This window comes from Ascidia mentula, chromosome 1 (genome assembly GCF_947561715.1).
Source record: "Ascidia mentula chromosome 1, kaAscMent1.1, whole genome shotgun sequence".
Lineage (NCBI taxonomy): Eukaryota > Metazoa > Chordata > Ascidiacea > Phlebobranchia > Ascidiidae > Ascidia > Ascidia mentula.
Genome location: NC_138566.1, coordinates 1,587,869 through 1,605,424, shown reverse-complemented (window position 1 = coordinate 1,605,424; position 17,556 = coordinate 1,587,869). Strand labels below are relative to the sequence as shown.

At 36.3% G+C, this 17,556-nt stretch overlaps 1 pseudogene; it reads left to right on the top strand.

Moving 5' to 3' along the window:
* Positions 1–11,043: 11,043 nt before the first annotated feature.
* LOC145917720 (uncharacterized) lies at positions 11,044–17,208 on the top strand (annotated as a pseudogene).
* Positions 17,209–17,556: the final 348 nt, after the last annotated feature.

The following is a 17,556-nucleotide window of genomic DNA, read 5'->3' as shown; positions in this document are numbered from 1 at the left end:
ATTAAACATTGAGTAACACATAAATTTTCAAACAAACTGATGCTTTTAATTATTCAAGCATTGTACGAGAACTATTTCATTGTGTGATCGGTTTTCAAATAATATTTGGCCTTGGACTATTTATAGCTTTTTCAGATAAATATGTACACGTATGTGGAGTTTGTTCAACTAGAACAGTACATCCCAACCAGTGGGTCGCATTTCTAAATGTTACAGTTTTTTATTAGATCACGAAATTGTTGCATGTCATTCGTTTGGTCATATCTGATTGTGGGTCGCACAATAAAACTTGCATTAAAAGTGGGTCGCGAACTGAAAAAGGTTGGGAAGCACTGCAATAGAATGTGATCTATCCTCTCCCAAATTTTGCCGCCAAGTTTTGAACTTTGCTGTAATGACGTCACAGCAACGACAGCACAACTTACGCAACACAGAACAGCACAAATATTAAAAGACAAAATAGAGTTAAGTTGGGAACGTTTGCATTAGGGTTTAAGAAAGACTGTAAATATGCAACACAACCCAAACAATCCGGCGACATCGCCTGATGAATTCAAGAGGACATCGAACGGACCGTCATCTCCTACGTGCCTCCGTGGATGAGCCAGCAGACACTCACCTGAAAAAACATGCACCTGTAACATACGTCACAGAAACCAGTGTTTGTATTGCGTAATGTTTTGCGTGTGTAACATACGTCACAGAAACCAGTGCTTGTATTGCGTAATGTTTTGCGCGCAGCTTTGCACATGTACTGCATAATCCCATAATGTGACCCAAATGATTTAGCCATCGAATATTCTCGAGTAAAGTGATTCATTCAACATCCTGTTTACCACATAAAATGTCCTCCTATGCTTATGTCACATCACACCTATGTTCTTTGTTATATTACTTCAAGCGCCTCATGATATCACGTGACATTATTGACCAATCAGCTCTCATAATGGAGAGCGTTAAAAAGCCCAGGTTAGACCGGTAAATTCATTCTAATTCTAATCCATTCTAATTCATTCTATTTGATTCTATTTGATTCTATTTGCTGGCATCCTAACAACGTTGTATTGAAAGTTGTAATGTACGTCGTAATGAAGAAGATAACAGAAATGAATACAATTATTCGGGAAGAGATCTTGGTTCTGGGTGCTTTATAGAACGGGGCAGAAAGCAGGTTTAACCATCAAAGAGACTCAATAACCGCTCAGGCCATCGAGACCTTGTTAAATATCTCTGAGACCCTTAGAGTTATTTACACACCAGTCACCAAGAACTGGAATATGCTTGACAAACGTAGAAAAGACGCAGGCAAACGAGCTTTCATGATGAAGACATCAACACTCCAGGAAAATCCAATCCCTAGAGAGGTATGGGTCGATAATGTAAAACTTTCTGTTTTCTACCCAAGCCAACCAGCCCACTGCAACTACTGCAAGGAGCGTGGGCATGAAAAAGAAGACTGCCCACAGCTGCTGCTGCGCAAACAACAACAACAACAACAACGCCAGCAGGTGCAGCAACAACTGCAACAACAATAGCAGCCAACCCAACGCCAACCTGAAGAGCAACAGGAGCAGCAGGAGCAACCGGAGATCGAAAAAATCGTCGAAGAGGATAAAGATAAGATGGAAGTGGCAGAGGAGGAGGAAGAAGAAGAAGAAGAAGATCAGCAGGTCGATCCCGACACGCCCGACACTACCGACACAACCGATACCACCAATAACACAACGTCAACAACATCAACAACGGGAGGAGTCCCTTCGGACTCGCTACCCACAAACAACACCGTTCCAGATGAGCAACCACCTCAAATTACTTCAACCAGCACGCCCAAGGCTCCAAAACGAAAGGAACGAAGGATTAACAACTACACCAGATGCTGCCGAGAGCGATACCCCAGTGAGGTTAGTCTGTACGAATGTATATGCAAAAAGACACACATTAGGTGCGAGTGTAACCGCTGGGCGCTCGAAAGCAGTTACGGGGCCAACACAAGGTGCTCGGGCTGCCAAGTACTAAGAATAAAATGTTTATGCAATAAACTGTATCGTATTCAACATAATGAACAATTTACTTGTAACTGTGGGGTCCGCCCTCCGAATGACTTTAACCAGACTACAATTTAATAACCCTTCAATAATCGCACACGTATAATGGAAACTTTAATAATAATGGAATTGTTAGTATGTTTTGTTGTGTTTACACCCTTTACTAAATTAACCATACATAATGACGTCATTTTTAAAAATTTGTACCTTAAACGTAAATGGCATGGGCCTGGCCACCAAAAGGCAGGCCTTGTTCCGCCATCTTTCCTCTTTAGCTTTTGACATCTATCTCCTCCAGGAGACTCACTCTTCACCCCAAACCGAATCCCTCTGGAAGTCCGAATGGACTTCCGGCCCTGCCCTCTTAAACTTGGCACCCTACGAAGGCTACTCCAAAGGGGGTGTCGCAGTTCTACTCAATTCTCCAAACCTTCAAATTCTAAAATCTATTTCTGACTCTGCCGGCCGTATTATCGCGGTCGACATCTCAACCCGCACCCACACCCTCCATATTGTCAACATCTACGCCCCCTCTGGAAACCCGGTTAGTAATAATTTATTTTTTAACTCACTGTATTCCTATGTTACATCACCGCACCCTATAATTTTGGCTGGAGATTTTAATTGTGTTGAGAACCCTTCATTAGATAAATTTCCCCCTATCGAAATAAATTTCCCCCTCTCCCCTCAGCACAAATCTAGCACAATTAAATAACCTTTTTAAGTTACAAGACTCTTTTCGTATACTGCACCCCGATTTAGTTCAATTTTCCCGTCGTTCTTTTAATTTTCAATCCCGTTTGGATCGAATTTATGTTACTCCTAATTTAACGCCTAAAAATCATTCTTTTATTACCTGCCCCTATTCCGATCATGATTTTGTTATTCTTACTCTTAATTTGGTCTCTGCTCCACCAAGGGGCAGAGGCCCATGGAAAAATAATGTCAAAACCTTTTACGACCCCTTTTTTGTTTATGATTTAAATCATCATTATGTTATTTGGTCATCACTAGCTCCTATGTTCAACAACCCTTTTTTGGTTATGTCTTAAAGTTAAAATTAAGTCCCTCATTATTTACCGTTCGAAACGTTTAGTTAAAGAATCCCGGAATTATGTTTCATCCCTTCAACAATCCCTCAATAATATTCGAACCACTCTTACTTTCTCCCCTTCGAAAGAAAATTTTAGTTCCTTTTATTCTGTCAAAAAGTCCTTAATTGATTTTCATTTGGAAACCTCACGTTCTAATTTACTTGAATCCTTATCTTCTGATCCTAATTTTAAACCCATTATCGACAAACCACTTTATTCAAAACTTCTTCCTTTAAAATTTAATCCACCCATTTTTGAGTTGCAAGATTCTTTCGGCCTTCCTCTAACTACCCCCAAAGAAATGCTTTCACATACTTATGATCTTTTGAAGTTGTTATAATCTAATCAAAATCTTGAGTTACCAACCCCCACGAACATTTTTCTTAAACAACCTCCTAAGTTTATTCCTGATTCTTATTTAGAAAATTTATCTGCCCCCTTTTCAGTTTCAGAAATTAAAAAATCAGTTTTTCTTTTTCCCTATGGTAAAACTCCCGGCCCCGACAGTCTCAGTTCAGAGTTTTACAAACTGTTCTGGAACCTGATCGGGGCCGACCTCACATCAGCTCTTAATTTTTCTTTTCTTAACGCTTATACCCCTCCTAAGTTTACATCAGGCCATATTACTCTTATTTTCAAAAAATCTGACCCTTCTTTGTTATCAAATTATAGACCCATATCCCTTCTTAATTTAGATTATAAAATTTTGACGAAAACACTTAATTTACGTATTACCCCTTTTATTTCACAGTTAATTTCCCCTAATCAGTTTCCCAACCTGGTTTTACCTCATCTCACGTAACTACCCTTCTTCGCGACCTCCATAATTCAGCCAAAAATCATAATTCAGACTCCTTTTTTATCTCTCTTGACTTTCGAAAAGCTTTCGATTCCATTTCTTTTGACTGGCTCCTCTTACAATTAAAACTAAAGCGCTTTCCCCAACTTTTTACTGATTTTTTATCTTCACTCAATTCTTCATCCTCATCACAAGCCCTCCTCAACGGGTTTGCCACAACGGGTTTCCCGATCAGGAGAGGTGTCAGGCAAGGTGACCCTCTTCCTGATTGCTGTCGACCCACTTCTTGCTGCCCTTCAAAACCACCCCTCAATTAGGTCTATCCCCGCACCATGCCGTAACGTACCCAAAGCGGTCGCCTACGCGGACGATGTCACCCTAGCGGTGACCGGCCGCGACTCCCTTTTACTTGCCCTCGACCTCGTCACAAATTTTTCCAGTATATCAGGTTTAACAGTAAATCCCACCAAAACCCAGGCGATCGCCACCATTAATCCCCCTCATAACTTTACCCAATATCAGATAACTTGGAATAGTAAGGCCATAAGCCCATTAAATATACCAAACGGGCATGGTCAGCCTATCTAAATGCATGGAGTTTCTTCATTTCGTTTTGACTTTCGTTTTGAAAAACGAAATTTCGTTTCGTATGACACTTTTTCGTTTCGAAACGATATACAAAAACGAAATTTTGGGGAAAAACATAATGCTAAAAAACAAAAAAAAATTGTGAATTAATGGGCACTTGATGATGCCCTTGAGCGAAACATGTCGGTTTGGAGCAAATTTTGTAACAAAACACACTTGCATTTTGAAATCAAAATTTTGTTTTTTTTTCGTTTCGAATAACGTTTGCGAAACGAAATTTCGTTTTCGTGTTAGGTTTGAAAACGAAATAGAAGTTGGTTTGGGTTCCCCCAAGAAATTAGTTAAATATTACAAGCCCTCAATGAAATTGCGTCACAATTGTGTGACATTTTCGAAATACTCGAGTTGTTTTATGCGACTGTAATGTGTAATGATGTTATTTACGTATAAAACAGTTTATTTCAGTGATAACATTCTCACCACACACTAAATATGCGAAACTTCGCGGGTTTTACATCTAAGTAAAGCAAAATAGTGATTGTTCATCGTGATAAAGTGAATCCTGCACTATTTACGCCAAAAGATGATGAAAGATCTTGTTTCACATACGAATCTGACCGTGTGCCGCAAAGGGGAATTGGAAACGAAATTTTTGGTTTCGAAAACAAAATTTCGTTTCGAATAACGTTTGCAAAAGGAAATTTCGTTTTCGTGTTAGGTTTGAAAACGAAATAGAAGTTGGTTTGGGTTCCCCCAAGAAATTAGTTAAATATTACAAGCCCTCAATGAAATTGCGTCACAATTGTGTGACATTTTCGAAATACTCGAGTTGTTTTATGCGACTGTAATGTGTAATGATGTTATTTACGTATAAAACAGTTTATTTCAGTGATAACATTCTCACCACACACTAAATAAGCGAAACTTCGCGGGTTTTACATCTAAGTAAAGCAAAATCGTGATTGTTCATCGTGATAAAGTGAATCCTGCACTATTTACGCCAAAAGATGATGAAAGATCTTGTTTCCCATACGAATCTGACCGTGTGCCGCAAAGGGGAATTGGAAACGAAATTTTTGGTTTCGAAAACAAAATTTCGTTTCGAATAACGTTTGCGAAACGAAATTTCGTTTTCGTGTTAGGTTTGAAAACGAAATAGAAGTTGGTTTGGGTTCCCCCAAGAAATTAGTTAAATATTACAAGCCCTCAATGAAATTGCAACACAATTGTGTGACATTTTCGAAATATTCGAGTTGATTTATGCGACTGTAATGTGTAATGATGTTATTTACGTAGAAAACAGTTTATTTCAGTGATAACATTCTCACCACACACTAAATAAGCGAAACTTCGCGGGTTTTACATCTAAGTAAAGCAAAATCGTGATTGTTCATCGTGATAAAGTGAATCCTGCACTATTTACGCCAAAAGATGATGAAAGATCTTGTTTCCCATACGAATCTGACCGTGTGCCGCAAAGGGGAATTGGAAACGAAATTTTTGGTTTCGAAAACAAAATTTCGTTTCGAATAACGTTTGCGAAACGAAATTTCGTTTTCGTGTTAGGTTTGAAAACGAAATAGAAGTTGGTTTGGGTTCCCCCAAGAAATTAGTTAAATATTACAAGCCCTCAATGAAATTGCAACACAATTGTGTGACATTTTCGAAATACTCGAGTTGATTTATGCGACTGTAATGTGTAATGATGTTATTTACGTAGAAAACAGTTTATTTCAGTGATAACATTCTCACCACACACTACTTCGAGGGTTTTGCATCTAAGTAAAGCAAAATAGTGATTGTTCATCGTGATAAAGTGAATCCTGCACTATTTATGCCAAATGATGATGAAAGAACTTGTTTCACATACGAATCTGACCGTGTGCCGCAAAGGGGAATTGGAAACGAATTTTTTGTTTTCAAAACAAAATTTCGTTTCGAATAACCTTTGCAAAACGAAATTTCGTTTTCGTGTTAGGTTTGAAAACGAAATAGAAGTTGGTTTGGGTTCCCCCAAGAAATTAGTTAAATATTACAAGCCCTCAATGAAATTGCAACACAATTGTGTGACATTTTCGAAATACTCGAGTTGATTTATGCGACTGTAATGTGTAATGATGTTATTTACGTAGAAAACAGTTTATTTCAGTGATAACATTCTCACCACACACTAAATATGCGAAACTTCGCGGGTTTTACATCTAAGTAAAGCAAAATAGTGATTGTTCATCGTGATAAAGTGAATCCTGCACTATTTACGCCAAAAGATGATGAAAGATCTTGTTTCACATACGAATCTGACCGTGTGCCGCAAAGGGGAATTGGAAACGAAATTTTTGGTTTCGAAAACAAAATTTCGTTTCGAATAACGTTTGCAAAAGGAAATTTCGTTTTCGTGTTAGGTTTGAAAACGAAATAGAAGTTGGTTTGGGTTCCCCCAAGAAATTAGTTAAATATTACAAGCCCTCAATGAAATTGCGTCACAATTGTGTGACATTTTCGAAATACTCGAGTTGATTTATGCGACTGTAATGTGTAATGATGTTATTTACGTAGAAAACAGTTTATTTCAGTGATAACATTCTCACCACACACTAAATAAGCGAAACTTCGAGGGTTTTGCATCTAAGTAAAGCAAAATAGTGATTGTTCATCGTGATAAAGTGAATCCTGCACTATTTATGCCAAATGATGATGAAAGAACTTGTTTCACATACGAATCTGACCGTGTGCCGCAAAGGGGAATTGGAAACGAATTTTTTGTTTTCAAAACAAAATTTCGTTTCGAATAACCTTTGCAAAACGAAATTTCGTTTTCGTGTTAGGTTTGAAAACGAAATAGAAGTTGGTTTGGGTTCCCCCAAGAAATTAGTTAAATATTACAAGCCCTCAATGAAATTGCAACACAATTGTGTGACATTTTCGAAATACTCGAGTTGATTTATGCGACTGTAATGTGTAATGATGTTATTTACGTAGAAAACAGTTTATTTCAGTGATAACATTCTCACCACACACTAAATAAGCGAAACTTCGAGGGTTTTGCATCTAAGTAAAGCAAAATAGTGATTGTTCATCGTGATAAAGTGAATCCTGCACTATTTATGCCAAATGATGATGAAAGAACTTGTTTCACATACGAATCTGACCGTGTGCCGCAAAGGGGAATTGGAAACGAATTTTTTGTTTTCAAAACAAAATTTCGTTTCGAATAACCTTTGCAAAACGAAATTTCGTTTTCGTGTTAGGTTTGAAAACGAAATAGAAGTTGGTTTGGGTTCCCCCAAGAAATTAGTTAAATATTACAAGCCCTCAATGAAATTGCAACACAATTGTGTGACATTTTCGAAATACTCGAGTTGATTTATGCGACTGTAATGTGTAATGATGTTATTTACGTAGAAAACAGTTTATTTCAGTGATAACATTCTCACCACACACTAAATATGCGAAACTTCGCGGGTTTTACATCTAAGTAAAGCAAAATAGTGATTGTTCATCGTGATAAAGTGAATCCTGCACTATTTACGCCAAAAGATGATGAAAGATCTTGTTTCACATACGAATCTGACCGTGTGCCGCAAAGGGGAATTGGAAACGAAATTTTTGGTTTCGAAAACAAAATTTCGTTTCGAATAACGTTTGCAAAAGGAAATTTCGTTTTCGTGTTAGGTTTGAAAACGAAATAGAAGTTGGTTTGGGTTCCCCCAAGAAATTAGTTAAATATTACAAGCCCTCAATGAAATTGCGTCACAATTGTGTGACATTTTCGAAATACTCGAGTTGATTTATGCGACTGTAATGTGTAATGATGTTATTTACGTAGAAAACAGTTTATTTCAGTGATAACATTCTCACCACACACTAAATAAGCGAAACTTCGAGGGTTTTGCATCTAAGTAAAGCAAAATAGTGATTGTTCATCGTGATAAAGTGAATCCTGCACTATTTATGCCAAATGATGATGAAAGAACTTGTTTCACATACGAATCTGACCGTGTGCCGCAAAGGGGAATTGGAAACGAATTTTTTGTTTTCAAAACAAAATTTCGTTTCGAATAACCTTTGCAAAACGAAATTTCGTTTTCGTGTTAGGTTTGAAAACGAAATAGAAGTTGGTTTGGGTTCCCCCAAGAAATTAGTTAAATATTACAAGCCCTCAATGAAATTGCAACACAATTGTGTGACATTTTCGAAATACTCGAGTTGATTTATGCGACTGTAATGTGTAATGATGTTATTTACGTAGAAAACAGTTTATTTCAGTGATAACATTCTCACCACACACTAAATATGCGAAACTTCGCGGGTTTTACATCTAAGTAAAGCAAAATAGTGATTGTTCATCGTGATAAAGTGAATCCTGCACTATTTACGCCAAAAGATGATGAAAGATCTTGTTTCACATACGAATCTGACCGTGTGCCGCAAAGGGGAATTGGAAACGAAATTTTTGGTTTCGAAAACAAAATTTCGTTTCGAATAACGTTTGCAAAAGGAAATTTCGTTTTCGTGTTAGGTTTGAAAACGAAATAGAAGTTGGTTTGGGTTCCCCCAAGAAATTAGTTAAATATTACAAGCCCTCAATGAAATTGCAACACAATTGTGTGACATTTTCGAAATACTCGAGTTGATTTATGCGACTGTAATGTGTAATGATGTTATTTACGTAGAAAACAGTTTATTTCAGTGATAACATTCTCACCACACACTAAATATGCGAAACTTCGCGGGTTTTACATCTAAGTAAAGCAAAATAGTGATTGTTCATCGTGATAAAGTGAATCCTGCACTATTTACGCCAAATGATGATGAAAGATCTTGTTTCACATACGAATCTGACCGTGTGCCGCAAAGGGGAATTGGAAACGAAAATTTTGGTTTCGAAAACAAAATTTCGTTTCGAATAACGTTTGCGAAACGAAATTTCGTTTTCGTGTTAGGTTTGAAAACGAAATGGTTTATAACTTCGAATTATAATTTCTTTTCGAGAAACGTTTGCAATTTTCTCAGCCAACGTTAAATCTGCGTAAATTTAATGTTTACTTTGATAAGCAAAGTTGTGATTGTTTTCATTACAAGTAATCAGGCGTCCCTTCAACCGTGCAGGTTTCGATCGATCGTTTATGCAGTTTATTAGGCGTCTGGTTGTCCCTGGGCTTTTTTCTCTTAAGTTTTAGATGCCCAGCTGCGACTCGACCTACATTGCAAGTTATTTTTGCGTTGCCTCACTGTGTTGGAAATTAACTAGTGCGTCGTAACAGTGTTGGTGATGGTTTTACAAGGCTGTTAGCCACTATTTCAATTTACAAAAACGTCATGCAATATTGAACATGTTTTGTGAACAAAAGAAAACAAACAATAAAAGCCTGTTTCGAACAGTTCCAAAATGTACCGCACGTAGATCTCATTTGAATTCCCGTTTGAAAAATGCATGCAAACCAAATTTAGTTTTGATTTAACAACGAAATGCAAGTTGGTTTGGGTTCCGCCAATAAATTATTAAAATATCACACCACTTATGTTTATCAATAAAATTGTTACATAATTACGTCATAGATTTACAATAATAACAATCCACGAGCTGCATGTTGCTATTCGAAAGTGTAAAGGTGTTATTTGTGTGAAAAGCAGTTTATTTTAATGTCAAGTTTACGCTAATTATGCGTAAATTGAATATTTACTTTGAAGTAAAGTAAAATTGTAATTGTTTTTATAATATTTAACAGAACAACGAACACTAAGGCGTGTTTCGAAACAATTCCAAAATGGATCGCACGAACATCAGTTATTTACAAGTAATCATGGGCGTTGGAAACGCAAATTTTGGTTTCGAATTATAATTTCTTTTCGAATAACGTTTGCAATTTTCTCAGCCGACGATAAATCTGCGTAAATTTAATGTTTACTTTGAAGTAAAGCAAAGTTGTGATTACAGGCGTCCCTTCAACCGTGCAGGTTTCGATCGTTTATGCAGTTTATTAGGCGTCTGGTTGTCCCTGGGCTTTTTTCTCTTAAGTTTTAGATGCCCAGCTGCGACTCGACCTACATTGCAAGTTGTTTTTGCGTTGCCCCACTGTGTTGGAATTTAACTAGTGCGTCGTAACAGTGTTGGTGTTAGTTATTTCAAGCTGTTAGCTGTTTAAAAAAAATGAAAATTTTTTTGTATAAAACGCATAAGAACGAAAGCTGAAGCGCATTTCGAAACCGCACCAAAGATCAGTGTTAGTCAAGCAAATAAGCCGTACCAGAAAAAGAATAATTAAGCGCCGCGGCAGTAGTGCAATTGTTATTATTTCTGGGTAGATTGAGCCCTGATGATATTTAAATGAAAAATCTTTTAACAGTTTATTTTTATTTAATTTTTTTTAAATTAACGCTTTATTCTGTAACCAATAGTTATTCACTCAAATGAAAGAAAGTTTTATGTCAAATTATTTTCGGCTACATTGATTTCAAAGTCTTTGTTCGGCACAGTTTTTCTTTGTCAAAGTTACGTGGTTCAGCGGAGGGCGAAATGGACAATTTCAGAAGGAGAAAGTTGTTTGCCAAGTAAGCTTAATTAACTTTTTTTTTTGAAAAAATGCTTGTTCTTTAATTTTAACTTTTGTGTGTTTTAAGTTGATGTTAAGTTTTGGTAGTGATGTACCGAAGCTTCGGTTAACCGAATTTATTTAAAAAATTATATCAACAATAGCGTGTGGACCGCATGAAAAATTTTTAATACTATGAAGATCACAGTCAGTGTTGCCAGGTAAAATTTTCTAAAACCGCCCAACGCCTTGTCAAAACAAGCCCAAAAACCGCCCAAACAAGAAATTTCTGAAACAAGCCCAAAACCAGCCCAATTTTACTCTGCCTTAGCTTGAAATCGACAACTCTCAGTGAATTGTCGCACTCGGTAGCTTTAACCTACAGCGGTTACGTTTTTTCACATTTGGTTCTGACCATGGCGCCACCTATCACGTTTTCCTTAATTGCAAGGAGCATTAATACATAGCAAAAACATTGCAATATTTGATGAATTTGATTCTTAATATAACTGAAACTAACAACTTTAAAAAACGCAAGCATGTCTTTTTTCAACTACAAATCTCGTACATCTGTATTCCGTAGTTTCGTCATACGCGTGCGTAAAGCGATCAAACGTGGAAGCTGCAAGCATTATTGCAAAAAAATTTACACACTACGAAAGACCTCTTGACTGCATTGTTTCCTCAAGCAATCCTTAGTTCATTGGTTACTATATTTTTTTGATTTGTTTGCTAAAATAACATTTTCTCCGCACCATTGCTGCTTTGCAAAAACGACTCCAGTTGCATGGTTCAAGTTTCTGTCGCACCCTCCCACCCACTGCGTGTTTCTCTGAACGCATTATTACTCTCTGCGCCGTACGATTGTTTCGTTTGTCGGGAAATGAACGCATTGGTTTACTCTTGGTATGAGACATTAGTGCCAGAATGCGTGATTATAGGGATTGAAAATGTCATTGGCAAACCCGCCCAATAAACCGCAACCCGCAACTCGTAAAAATAACCCGCAACTCGATGTTGAAAACCAGCCCAATTGGGCGGGAATACCGCCACCCTGGCAACCCTGATCACAGTCTTTTGTGCGAAAAATCTTTTTTCTATAATTGTGTTTCACACATGACGTAACAATTAGCTATTACGAATGCGAGTTATTTATGTAAGTCGTAGCATTTACGATGCAGTTGATTGGTGACCGCGGTCAAACACATTTCGTTGCGATATACTTATAAGTGTTTAAAAAACGCAACAATAATGTAATGTACATGTTCTGTGCTTATTCTTCACCATTTTTTAAAACATTCTATGACCCGGAACATCATTAAATTGACACTTAATTGTATGCAGCGCCCAAATGCTCGCTATCTACGCATTATGTAACCATTCATTTTGATCACGGTCAAACCCATTGCGTTGCGATATACTTCATAGGTGTTTAAAAAAATGCAATGATAACGTGATTTATATGTTGTAAGCTTGTTCTACACCAATTTTAAAAAATTCTTTGGCCCGGAACATTATTATTTTGTCACTTTTATGCACTGCCCCAAATGTTCGCTGTAACAACGCAGAACGCACATCCTGAGATTCACACAGCGTAACCGCGGCTGTACCTATAAGTAGTAATTAGATTAGTGGTTCTTAAACTATTTTGGTCGCGCCCCCTTACTAGTCAAATCTTGCCCCCCCTCTTAGTCCGACAACTTAAAAAATGCGCAATTCAAAAACAAGCTTTTTTTAACGTTTGTCAATGGGAGGGATGTGACTGCATTTTTGAAACGAAACAATCTGCAAATACTCTGCACTGCTCTTTTTTTCTTAACTTTTATATCTTTAAATATTTGGCGCAGATAAAGGTAGCAAAACTATTTTCGCCAATATAATGATCAATTTTGGTACACAGTTACCATTGTAACAAAACTGATGTAAAGAGGGACAAACATCATAATCTTTTCAAACATTTAAACAAAGGTTTCTTTGCATGGAAATACTAAATACAAATGGAACGCTGATTGGTCATTTTTGAAAATGTTTGCGCTCCCCCTTGCCAAGCCTCTACACCCCCCTCCCCACTTTAAGAACCCCTGGTTTAGATAATGAATTTAATGTGCATTTTACACAAGTTGCTTAAAGCCCTGTTCATTCATATTTTCACAAAATTTTATGTTTTGGGCACTTTTTTTCATAGCATTTTTCACTCTTGCTGTGTAATTTATTTTATTTTATTTTACTTGCTGTGTAATTTATTGCATTTTTCACTCTTGTGGTGTAATTTATTTTATTATCATTTTTAGAGACTATAAGAAGGATGAAAAAGCTTCAAAGAAACATAAAAGGTATATACAACGTTTATTGGCTTCTTATCAGTTGTCTTGGCTTCTGATCAGTGGTAAAACTTTAAAAAAAATGTTTTTAACTCCCTCATCTAAGAATGGTTTTTGGCTTCTTTAACAATCTTGGTGTTGCAGAAATAAAAGAAAATTGGGTTGTTTACTTTATAATTTTAATTTTTTTAACAGAACCCTACAGTTTTCTGATAGCAGCAGTGATGAGGATAGCTTATATCGGTAAATATATGATTACTAGTGCTTTTAACTTCTGAAAACCGTTGGGTGATGTAAACATGTATTTTCTTTTTATTCAAGTTTATCATCGTCATCTGATGACTCTACTGAAGAAAGCAGTAGCAGCAGTTCCTCCAGCAGCAGTAGCAGTGACTATAAACAATACCAACAATTTCTGAAATGGTAAGTGTTTTGTTACTTTTTACATGCCGTTTACATCAGTCGGGGGGAAGGGGGACTTAACCATTTTTAATTGGGGACACAAGCTCTATAACAAAACTTCCATTTTTTGTGGTAAATTTATTGTCCTATGCTGCACAATATGTAATATTTTCAAAAAGTGTCCAAAAAAAATCTTCAACGTTTTTCAAAAACTAGTCATTGTGACATTACTGTTACATAACAAAATAGAGTTGCGTCAGTAAAAATTTTTTATTAAGTTGATCTGTTTTGTGTCAGGTTGATTAGGTCAACATTTAAAAAGAGGTTTTGGTTTAAGGATTTAGACAAAAAAAATACAGTTGCATTCATTCATTTATGAGAACTGAAAAAAAATTTTTGCTAACTTTATGCAATGGTGTAAACTTTAAAATGCCAGTTATGTGACAATTGCACAAACAACTGTGTTTGCATGTTTCCATTAAAAACTATTTAACACGTCTTTAAATCTCCTAAATAGGTTGAAAAGCTTCACATCCTAAATAAAAAAAAAAGCTAGAGTGTTTATCATTTGATTAGTTTCAAACATGAGGAAACCTCAAAATTACTTTACCTGACCTTTCATTTTTTTACACTTTAAGCAGACTTATGATAAAATTGTGTTACATACCCGACCATGCCATTTTTGTTTTGCAATATATTTTATCTATTAATGTTTGTTAAAATTTTTAAATAATAGACAATTGGCAACCTGCTTCCTATAGAGAAACAGCGAATAATTAGTGTCTGAATGAATCAATAGGTTTACAAGATTTTATACTGTTGTTTTTTTTTTCAGGAAAGCAAAAAAAGACCAAAGGTTAGAATTTGCTAATGTCTTGTGTTATGTAACAAAGATTTTACCACTTCACTAATTTGCAGAAAAAAAATTGAGCGATATCACCATAAAAGGAGAAAAGACCGCAAACACTCAAAAAAAATGTTCAACCCAGAAAGCAACATAAAAAGTATGCTTTATAAGTTACATAAATTTTATTCTAGGTTAGTCAATTAAAAAGTAAAGTAAAATACGTGTAAAATTTTTGGATATGCCTTCAGTAACGTTTAATATACTTTGTAGAATCATCAAGTGGTTTGAGGGAATGCCATGCATGTGATAAGCTGTATAAAAATGTCACATACCACTACAAAACATACCATCCAGACATGGACAAGTCAGAATTCCTGTATGCCAGTAGGGCGAAGAAAAACAGAATTGGAAAGTATCAAAATTTTGAGGGACACTTCTGTCCCATTTGCGGAAGGGCAGTAAAGAATTTATCTAAGCATTATGAAAATTTACATAAAACAATCGACACCAAATCCAAGCAATCTCAAACTCTTGTTGCAAAGACCCAGATTGGTTCTTTGCAATCTGTAATAACTAAATATGAGGAGCACTTGCAAAAGTTTGGAGTAGGGAAACGCAAAAGAGTTGACAAGGCAGTGGCCCACTCAAATGCCAACCAAATAAGAACTTTAATACCAACTATTGAAGTATTTAAAAACCCCCAAAAGATTTTTGAAAATTTAGAGCAACATTTGAAAGGTGAAGGTCAAGTTTCATCAAAAGTTGCATATTTGTCTACATTACTGAATTTCCTTAGATTTTACAAAAACAATCAGTTTGATTTGATTTCAGAGAAATGTTTAAATTTAGTGCATTCGGAAACAATGGACCTGCATGCACGCATAAACAAAGAGAAAAAGAGAAGAGAATTTTACACTAAAGAAAAATCCAGAAAGAAGTTGTCCAACATAAAATCGAATGCCTATAATGCCATACTACAGTACGAAAAAAGCGAAGAATTCAAGAGAGTTGCAAGAATTAGAGCCATGTCTGAATCCCAAGTTGGAAACGAAAACCTGCAACTATTGTATGGGGATATTTTCTGCAGGGTGATATGCAGACTAGGCTGTAGACCATCTGTAATGATTGGTCTCCTCATTAGAGAGCTCCAGGACTATGAAAAAACTGACGAGGGCAATTACTCAATTCTGGTGGTGGACCAGAAGGACAAGCAACCGGCGTGCATTGTTTTAAATGCACTTGAATTACAAGACATTGAAACCACCAGTAAATTGGCTTGGATGTATCACAAGATAAAACCTACAGGGCAGTGACCAGTTTTTCCAACTACGTCAGCAAGAAATTTAGCAGCAACAGGTTCATTTAAAATGACAAATGCAGAATTTTCAAAAATTTTTAAAAAGGTTATTCCTTTTGTGTTTGAAAACACATCTTTAACGGCGACTGAAGTACGAAAACTCATACACACGTGGATGGCAGATGAGCCAAAAGAGGTTCAAATTGCTGTGGCAAAAGCCTCTGGTCATTCACTTGCTGTTGCTGACCAAGTATATAATGTACAACACCCACACAGAAGGGTTGAAAAGGCTCGACTGTTGTTGGAGGCTCGTGCCTTTACATCTGGTAAGTGTTGTGTGTGATTTGTACTTATATTAAATATATTTCTTCAGTGAATGGTTAACTTTTTATTTGTTTTTGACAGATGTTCAACCAGCACCATCACAACAAGATGATTTGCAAGGTTTGCACTATTGATTGCCTCTGTATAGTTAAGTGTTTAAAGACAAAATAAAATATGGTTAACCTTTCAATTGTTTTTGACAGATGTTCAACCAGCACCATCACAACAAGATGATTTGCAAGGTTTGCACTATTGATTGCCTCTGTATAGTTAAGTGTTTAAAGACAAAAAAAAATGTGGTTAACCTTTCAATTGTTTTTGACAGATGTTCAACCAGCGCCATCACAACAACAAGATGATTTGCAAGGTTTGCACTATTGATTGCCTCTGTATAGTTAAGTGTTTAAAGACAAAAAAAAATGTGGTTAACCTTTCAATTGTTTTTGACAGATGTTCAACCAGCACCATCACAACAACAAGATGATTTGCAAGGTTTGCACTATTGATTGCCTCTGTATAGTTAAATGTTTAAAGACAAAATAAAATGTGGTTAACCTTTCAATTGTTTTTGACAGATGTTCAACCAGCACCATCACAACAACAAGATGATTTGCAAGGTTTGCACTATTGATTGCCTCTGTATAGTTAAATGTTTAAAGACAAAATAAAATGTGGTTAACCTTTTGATTGTTTTTGACAGATGTTCAACCAGCGCCATCACAACAACAAGATGATTTGCAAGGTTTGCACTATTGATTGCCTCTGCATAGTTAAATGTTTAAAGACAAAATAAAATGTGGTTAACCTTTCAATTGTTTTTGACAGATGTTCAACCAGCACCATCACAACAACAAGATGATTTGCAAGGTAATGAATACGAAAAAATTACTAAAATATTGTTAAAGTGTTTAACTTTGTCTGGCTGTTTGTTTTGTAGAGGTCAAGTTTATTCGAGTAGTGTTCTTGGATGATGGTGAATGCGTTGACATCTACCGGATTACAGATTTGAAAACGGAAGGCCGAAAGAAAATAAAACACTTTGAAGAAATAAAGGTGAAAGATTTGTGCTTCGCTCGCTGGCCTGGAAACAAACTGTTTTACAAGGCAGGGAGAATTGCCAAAGATGAAGGTAAAATGAATTATCAGTTCTAATTTTGTTAAGCATAATAGAATCATGAGTTGTTTTTGAATGCTGGGAAACAGTACATAATTTAAGCTTTTTTTCTGTGAACAGGTCGGTCAAGCTGCACACATTCTGATTCAGAGGCCTCAAATATGTCCCCATCAAAACCAAAAAGCTAACAAT